We start from the raw sequence: 9586 nt of genomic DNA, 5'->3' as shown, positions 1-9586 counted from the left end.
GAGTGAGAATTGCCGCGGTAATTTCCAACCTCCATTGGGGAGAGGAAAGATGAAGATTTTATACTTGATTTTATTAAAATCCCAAAACTTATCCTAATTGATATTTCAATATAAAAACACCGATCCCAAAAATCAACGGATGGAAGAATTAAAGATACATGGATGTTCAGGTATTGGCAGAATGAGAAATGGTACGCAGAATGGTAAATGTTGAGGTATGTAAAGTGGCCACTGAATCCAAGCAACAACAGGTCATACTCTCTGTAATTGCATAAACTTCAATATTTCATCTTCTAAAATTGACTTAAATCTGACATAATATTATTTACGTCAGCATAAAAAAATTAAATCATATCAGATGGTCAAAAACAATTTTTCCTAATTTTTAACTCAACAAACTAAACCTTTATGACGCAAATGTTACATTATATATTTGATAAAAGATCAAAATCAAAGCAAATAATTAATTTACCAGATAGATTAGATATTGTAAATTTAATCATGTTCCAAAATCGTGTTTTTATCGAAAAAGATAATTGAGACTTAAAGATTTTGTGATTTTTTTGTTTGTTAATCGACTATCAAATATCGCGGAATTAAAAATTTACATTCAAATAATAAAAAAGGACTTAAATTATACAACATGGAGGTATTTCACTTTAAAAAGCTTTAAAAAATAACATTCTCCTAGTAAATAATCAAATATCTTTTCAATATAGACCTCTTTTTTATTTAAAAAAAAAACCAATCGTGAAACGTTTAACCTCTTAGCCACCCCCTTTCCTAATTCCTACCCCCACACATTCTGCAACATATCGGTATATATTATTAACCTAATTTTAGTGCATGTTCGGACATGGTGGTGTTAGCATCCCCTTTAACTCCGCATGTAAAGTGTGTATTTTTTTGTAAATACCATGTATACTACGGCGATGGTAAAGGTAAAAGTGTATTTTAGTATTTGCATGTTGGTGTAGTGTGTGTCCTGACGAAGAGACGGGTACGTCTCGGAACCGAAAGACGTAAAAAGTTGAAAGTGGTTAAATACTAGTATTCACTCACGTTAAATAAAATGTTTGAATAAAAATAAATATTTATTTATACAATTATAACTTATTCATTATTATTAATAATTAGTAAAAATAATACAATGAAAAATTGAAATAAAGTAGAAAAAGTAACACAAAAGTTTACTACCAGAATAAAATATTATCTAAATTTTCATACACAAATATTATATGCAAAATAATTCCTGTGTTAGGACCAACGCTCAACCTAATCTATACCTACCTACCTACCGTCCTTCCCGTTTCCTAGCGCACTCCATGTAATAATTATTCTATGTGCAAGTACCGGAATAAACATTATATTATTACAACGGCCTCCGCGGTGTAGTGGTCAAGACCCTTGACTCACGCACGGTAGGTTCCGGGTTCGATTCCCGGTGAGAACACAAAAAAATAATTGTGAGTTTTCTCAAGCCTGGGTATTCTGTTGTAATTCACCACTGTAATTGGGCCTCCTGGCTTGTTGTGGTGATAAAAAAAAAATGTAGCTAGTATTGGAATAACTTTTCTTATATATGCAAATTTTCTTTTTCTTTGATATTATCAGTACACAATCTAACATCAACCGATTGAAGTTCTTAACTAATCTTTTCTAAAGCGAGCTGTGCCTGCGTCTTTTTAGACCGCCAGCTCCATACAAGCTGTGCCAGCGTCTCACGACCGCCAGCTTCACCAGCCAGGTTCCAGCACTTATCATGCCTCATCATTAGCAGGTTAGTGGAGTTGCGCAGACTTCCTTTCCCAACAATATAGTCCACTTACTAATTTTTCCTTTCAAACAATTTTTTAAAGTCCCCGGGCTGGTACCTGAAGCGTAAAACTGATCATGTTGTCATGTTTTTTTAAAATCAAGATATGCACCATTAGATGCCGAAAGGGAATGATGATTATGAAAATAAACCTCCTAATTTTATTTTATAAACAACTTTCGTGTGACGTTCATAATTTGCATACGTTCGTGGTTTCTGCAAGTCAATACTTGAGAGATTAAAGATCATAAATTGACAATATACTTATCACGAGAAACCGTGTTAAAATAAAATATAAATATTAAGCTAATATAATATTATCATGATAATGCCTGATGATAAAATATTACCTATGAAATATTAGTTTTTTGCAAACTGGGCAATTTGAACGTGGCTAACTTTCGTTTGCGTAGGAATTCCAATTTCAAATATTTTTTACTTTAAGCCATGCTTTTTTTAAATCGGTTAGTTATTATTGTTTTTTCATCGTTTGTCAATGCTCATATATTTTAATGCATTCAATAATACGCCATGATACATGAATGTTTTTTATACGAGTTCCGTCGCGGTTAGGGTTACCATTTAAAAATGAAGCGGTGGTTGTACAGGGTGACTAAAATGCCGGTCTGGGGTAAAAAACAGTAGATTCATTATCTTCCACTCAAATGCCATGAACCGCGGGGGGAGGCTAGAGATATCCCAATTTAAAATGGCTGTCTCAGAGCAATGCCAGCCGCATGTCTATCTAGACCTAAATATTAAATGTGTACGGACCGAACACTGCAAGCGAATGTACTGCACGTTTTTGGTTTGATCGCTTCCGTTTTGGAAATTTAAACCTCTACAATAAACCCTGTGGAAGACCGGAGACTAAAGTCGAAAGTGAGGTAATGAAAGCGAAAGTGGAAGTAGACCTATCTCAATCTTCGATTAAGCTAGCACCAGTTTTCAACGCAAGTGACAAAATAATAATAAATCATTTAAATAAAGTCGGCAAGTAAAGGTGTTCCATATAAATCGAATAAACTGGGTCTCCTATAAATCGAATGAACTGGGTCTCCTATAAATCGAATGAACTGGGTCTCCTATAAATCGAATAAACTGGGTCTCCTATAAATCGAATGAACTGGGTCTCCTATAAATCGAATGAACTGGGTCTCCTATAAATCGAATGAACTGGGTCTCCTATAAACCGAATGAACGGGGCAAGCTCGCGTCGATGCCTGCGTTGGTTTTCTGAACACATTAACGAGATAATTCAAAGTCTGAAAAATGGACCTCGGACGACAATTGTAAGTTTAACATATTACAACAGAGATGAAGAACATTTCAGAAAAGGTAAAATCTATAGAAGTCTAGGCATAGAAAAAATAAAATTTTTAGGCGTTGCCTAGTATGTAGGTGAAATAATTCAATCACACGAATCTCACCCGCATAAATAAAGGTTTCAGCTCTTTAACTTCACAAACATCAACAGATGAAAGAATAGAAGGAATATAGATGTTCAAATATGGGCGGAATGGTTACGGAATGTTACACATTGTGTAAAGTGGCCACTTAAACCATCTAATGACAGGTCATAAGCCCTGTAGATGCCTAGACTTCTATATTACCTTTTCAGAAATGTTCTTCATCTCTGTTGTAATATGTTAATGTCATCAGCTCCCCAGGGAGTTGAATTCAGTCATTGTCCACAGAAATTTGGACAAACTCAAAATATTGTTGACAATTGTAAGTGTTCATTGCAGCGGTTAGATAAAAGGGCTCCAGCCAAACAATGTCCATAACGAAAGATCACCGAAACGAAGCTAATGGTAACAGTGGTGGTTATTTACTACGGCTTTATAAGATCTGGCTCATTTGAAACTGCAGACGTATATTGCAAACAATGATGAAGGAGCTTTCAGCAAAACAACCAAAGCTGGTCGCTCATCATCACATCTGCTTCACGACAATGCCCAGCCGTACACTTCACGGCAGACGGTCACCAAGCGGCAAGAGCTGAAGCTGAAGCTCGGTCACTCAACACACTCGATGGCCCTTGTTGCTTGAACTGATTGAAATTTAGGTAAAATTTTACCAAGGAAAAAATTAACCCTGTAGGGTCGATGGAAAATGCATTCATAGCGTTTGTCGATTCCCTCCTCCAGGACATTTACAACAAATCAATTAACTATAATTAAAATCGGCCTCGTGGTGTTATGGCCAGAGCGTTTGCCTACCATGCAAGAGGTCTCGGGTTCGATTCCCGACATTCGATTCAATAGGTAAATATTATCAACTATTAAATTTCCAAATTTAGTAAATGGGGTCTAGAATTCCAACCGTCCATGCGCTCAGTAGCTACAAGACTTGCTGTTATCTAACTTATTTTTTTATAAACTTGTTTTTTATTTATGTTTTTAAAATATCACTTAAAATTTAAACTTCATTGTCAAATAAATAAATAAAAAATGTAAATAGGGGCTAGATTTATTATTGTTCATGCGCTCTGTAGCTGCAAGACGTGCTGGGATATTTATTTATTGTACAGCGCCCTTGAGGTGATTTTCACAAAAACGGCGCTATATAAATTATCCAAATATATATATATGGCTGATATGAAATGTTTATTTTAAAAGGGTGTTTTCACACTATAATATTTTCATAGTCCCTGGACTGGTACCTGAAGCGTAAAACTGATCACCTTAACTTTATGTAACAAAATTGATCGAGATATGCTGTGATTGGTGTACTAATCCAGTGTCCTATGCACCACTAGGCGAGGAAAGAGAATGATAATGATCATTAAAATGACAAAATTGCAGAGATGATATGGGATAATATTTCGATAAATTCAATACATTTTTTTTAATAGATTTAATTTTCTATACAAAATGACAATTTCATAGATAAGCACTTAATAGTTTCTTTCTTGATAGTAATCTAATGACAATATTGTTAAAAAGTATCACGTAATGTTTTATCCGTTCATCTGTTGATTGATCTAAGTGACTTAACAATCAACAGACGTAATTTGTTTGATCCAGCTTTGTTTTTATCATATTGCTAAGATTCAAAATTCTCATATTATTGAGGTAACGGTCAAAACTTCATAGTAAGGTACCTATGGATTTTTTAAAATTTCATATCTTCTGTACTACAACTACTACTTTTCTATGGGGGAGGGTTTGAACCCCCTAACCTCCCTTGAATATATGTCATTGTTAACAAGATACATCCTTTATTAACTGGGTCAATTGAGATTTAGGGGGGTTGTGGTTTTATTTATTTATTTATTAATGAAATCATACAGTCTTTATATAAAAAAACAAGGTACAAAAGAACAATTTTAAAAAGTAAGACCAATTACAGATTTCACACTAATGAATGCAGGAGGAGAGGAGAAAAATAATTTAATTCTAAAGAAGTAAAAATAAAAATATTACATAAAAAGTTCATAAAAAGGAGAAGACATTGTAAAGCATACTTTCCTCCCTCTCTCTCTGCTTCCATGAATATTTCAATTTAATTGTAAAAAAAATCACAACTAACAATAAATTATTCGATGCAGGTAGTAGATGTAGGTAAGTATAAATTAAGAGTTGAAATCAAATTATTAAAATTAAAAGTAAAAGTTAAAATTAAAATGAAAAGTTTAAATTAAAATTAAGTTAAAAGTTTAAATTAAAAGTTAAAATTAAGAATTAAAATTAAAAAGTTAAAATTGAAAGACAAAATTAAGAATCAAATTAAAAGTTAAAAGTCAAGCAGGAGATAAATTTAAAATGTCTTTAACTGATCTGTTTTATGATAATGTCGAGGACTTGTGGATCGAATCAACGGTGCCCCTTTTTCTAACACAGCACGACTAACAGAAAATGACCCCAATATTGAAATATTTGAATAAACCCATAGAATTTAGAATAGTCTAGAAACTGCATACGCACATCAAACAGAAGGCGACTAAACTATTCATAAATGAGTAGGTTTAATGCCTGGAAGGCACTGTCTTGAAAATAGGCATTCTTACCTGTACATATTAATTTGAACTTTTAAAAAGTAATCACTCACGTTTATAGGAATGTATACTAAGATAATAGATTAAATTTGATGAAAGCAAAAAGATTTATGACTAAGTAATAAGTAATGCAATAAAACAAAAGTAATCAAATGTTGAAATGAACAAAAACATAAACATTTCCAAGCATTAAAATTAAGTAAGTTTATTTATAAAATGTTATATTATAAGGTACCTACTTGAATGTTACGAAAACCATATTCAATCAAAATTGATGCATTAGTATACGAAAAGCATGGCTGGCAGAAGTGGCAGACCAACATTAATTTGATGGCTTACGCAGATGGCTTTGTGACAATTTCGACAGCCTTTTCATACCCGTCTCTAAAGTGCACGTACCATATTTACGTCTTTTGAATAGTGAGGGGATGGTGATTTTCCTCGATTGACCCTAGGGTCTCTAGAGATTAATATTTTTATCCATGGGGTATATTTTATTTTCAGCGGGTGTGATGTCTCTCTCTTTCACAAATCGGTCTTTCTTGGAATCAATGTACAGGTTTGTGTATTCGACTATCAACTCAAGAAGATTAACAATGATCAACGTTCAAATGCAGTTTTAGAATTCATTGCATTTCCTTCGACCCCCGAAAGGTGAGTGCGAATGTTGTGAGACCCCCACGTTAACTTTTTTTGGGTGACGTGATGGTCCACTCGCTCTTTCTATCTTTCCCCAGAAGTTTATTTCTGTTTCTTCAGCCGTGTCCTCACCAGATTGCTCAATCCCCGATTTGAGAACACATGGTTCAACTACATCTTTATTTTATATAATATTTTATTTATTATTTTATTTTATTTAACAAATTTACGGACAATGTCCAATTTAAACTAATCGTATAACGAAAAACAACAAAAATACAGTAACAAATAATTGAAGAAATACAACAAAGAAAAGCAAAGACAAGTTAATACATTAGTCAGGCATTATGGAATCCCGGTTAATTCTACAAATATACAGTCAATTTATTGGGAATATTTTTTCAGCCTATTTGTAAAAAACTCAATTTACAATCAAAATAATTTAGATCTTGATTTTCATTTACTAATCTAATCATTCTCGGTAGAGGCGCATCGAAACCATAATTAGTCTAACGATGACCGAGGAACAGTATTTCATTATTTCTGAGTCTGCGTGAAGGAACATTAACAGATATTTGTTGGAGAATAGTCGGGACATCAAATAAACTATAAAGTATCTTAAACATGCAAATTAAATCTGCATTAAATCGACGTTGTGAGAGACTGGATAAATTCAGGAAAAGTTTCATGTCGGAACAGTTATAGTGATCTCTTTTGTTTCCTAGTTTGTACGCAATTTTTAAAATACATTTATGCTGAACTGATTCGATGCGATTTATGTGAGTAACATATGAAGGAGACCTTATTACGGAGGCGTATTCAAGAATGGGACGAACCAATGAGCAGTAAAGTGTTTTTAGAGTTAATATGTTTTCAAAATCGGATGTAGCTCTATTAACAAATCCAAAGAATTTAAGAGATTTGTTAATGATATAGTCAGTGGTCTATATCTCTCTTAACCTAAGTATTGAGTCTGTATAGGGTCTTCTTCGACTTCTCCACCAAGTAACTACCTTATTTCACAGCTGTGACTCACATTTGAGAAATCAGATACGTTCCCGTTCATTTCAACAGAGAATCCGATGCAGAAAAATAAAAAAACTTACATTTTGACACGTTCAAGTGCAATGTGCTCATGTAACCACCTTGAGATTTTCTTATTATTTTTGTAAAATATTGATAAAATTTGTATTATTGTATCAGAAAATTGAGCTAAATAAACAATTATGATGTGATAAATAAAAAAAATGCGCACCTTGAAAAACATGACAAAATCAGGCGCAATAAAATAGAACACGGGCCACATGAATTAGTCTCCATGTTGTCAGAGCAGAAACTGATGAGGGGATTCGATGCACCTTATAAAGACAGGAAGGCAGGGGCGAACCGTGTATAGAAGCGATTATGCGCAGCTTACCATTATATTTGACTAACTATAATATTTTTTTATTGTAACTTTATTTACAGAAAATCAAATAAATAATCAACAATTATTTTTAATCATTTCCACCGTTGGTATTTTTATCCTAATATAAATGTAAATTTTAATAAAGCGTGCCCAGCGCCTGCGATGAGCCAAAAAACTAGCCGATTATTCCAGATTATTTTTTCATACAAATAAGTATACTATATTTTGAATGTATTAACCCCAGTGCGGGTTTTTTCTCCTAGATTAAACTTGCAGATTACACAAATTATTTGAAGAATTAGGATTTGGAAAACAGTATTTCAAACAATGTTTCTTAAGGACTATTTTTCTTTGAGATGGTACTTTTGACATAAGACCATAATTAATTTCATGCGTCATATTGTAGGACATATAGCACCCCACGCGGCCGTTTTTAGCACTATTAATTACTAGAAAAATTCGGCCAGTCGACATTTCAATTGAATACCTAATATCGACTGAATTCATAGTGGTATTTTTTATTTATTTTTTAATGAATTATATATTAAAGTGATGGACAATATATCTACAAGATATAATATATCACGAAGTTACATCGTTTGAGTTGATTTCATGGATGAGAGTTGTTGTATCACACAGAACCACAGAAAAATATCAATTTATAGTATATATTACTTACATTATATAATGAACTTCCTATGTAGGTACAAATATATAATATTTTTTTATAGCTTACTTGTAAATAAAATCACCATTTGCCACTGCAGGAAGGTACTAGAAAGGACGGGATCCGACGCTGCTCTGGCAGGAAGGGGTAAATAAAAGATTCCGACCCGTGCCTGTCAGATCAGGTGCGCCCGACGGAGGGTTAAAACTAATTGCAGCGTTATCTTGATGGTTAATTACAAAAATAATATATTTAAAAACCAAGGTATAAATTTTTCAAGTACCAGATTAATGCGAAATGCGTAGGCGATATTTGTACAGGTACCTTCATTATAATGAAATTCTCACTAGAGATAAAATAAATTCATTTATCATCAATTACCGTCTACTGTCAAATGAAAGAATCAAATCGTGGAAATTCCCACAATGCGTATATTTTCCTCTGCGTAATACCTGTATGATTTTATAAATCACTCGTCCAGTTCATTGGCGAAGCGCGAAAAAACGAGATTTAATAATTTAAATTACAGTTTTATGTAATATTTTCCTCTCTATTTGATTCACCAATCAGATTATATAAAAAATGATTTATTTAAATCAGTTTTTGGCCAAAAACTTCTCGCAAATATATTTTTTTTTTTATAAAACTTAGTATTTTTATAATAATAAATAAATTTTAATAACGTTTCACAATAATTAATGCCGAAAATCTTTTACAAAATAAAATGGTAATATTGCTTGGGTTATTTTTAAAACTTTCCTTTTACTAATAATGCAGACATATGTATTTCAATGGTAACGCAGGACGTGGAAAACCAAGGAAGCTGTGGCATAATCGGATAAATAAAAACCTTATGTCTGTGATTCGATTATGAAAGTTATCTTCATCTGTATATTTAACTTCGTCAGATACGGTATACTTAACTTCTGTACAATCTGTATCTACCTCGGTCATCTCGACATCATATGATCGAAACCAACCAATGAATGACCTTAATGATTTAGTCCGTGTTCCTTATTTCATTAACATTTAAAATAGTTCTCATTTATATTTTTA

The sequence above is a fragment of the Micrasema longulum genome, unplaced genomic scaffold, assembly GCF_059751315.1.
Source record: "Micrasema longulum isolate JH-2025_06_02 unplaced genomic scaffold, ASM5975131v1 h1tg000165l, whole genome shotgun sequence".
NCBI lineage: Eukaryota > Metazoa > Arthropoda > Insecta > Trichoptera > Brachycentridae > Micrasema > Micrasema longulum.
This window is presented reverse-complemented; position numbering follows the sequence as displayed.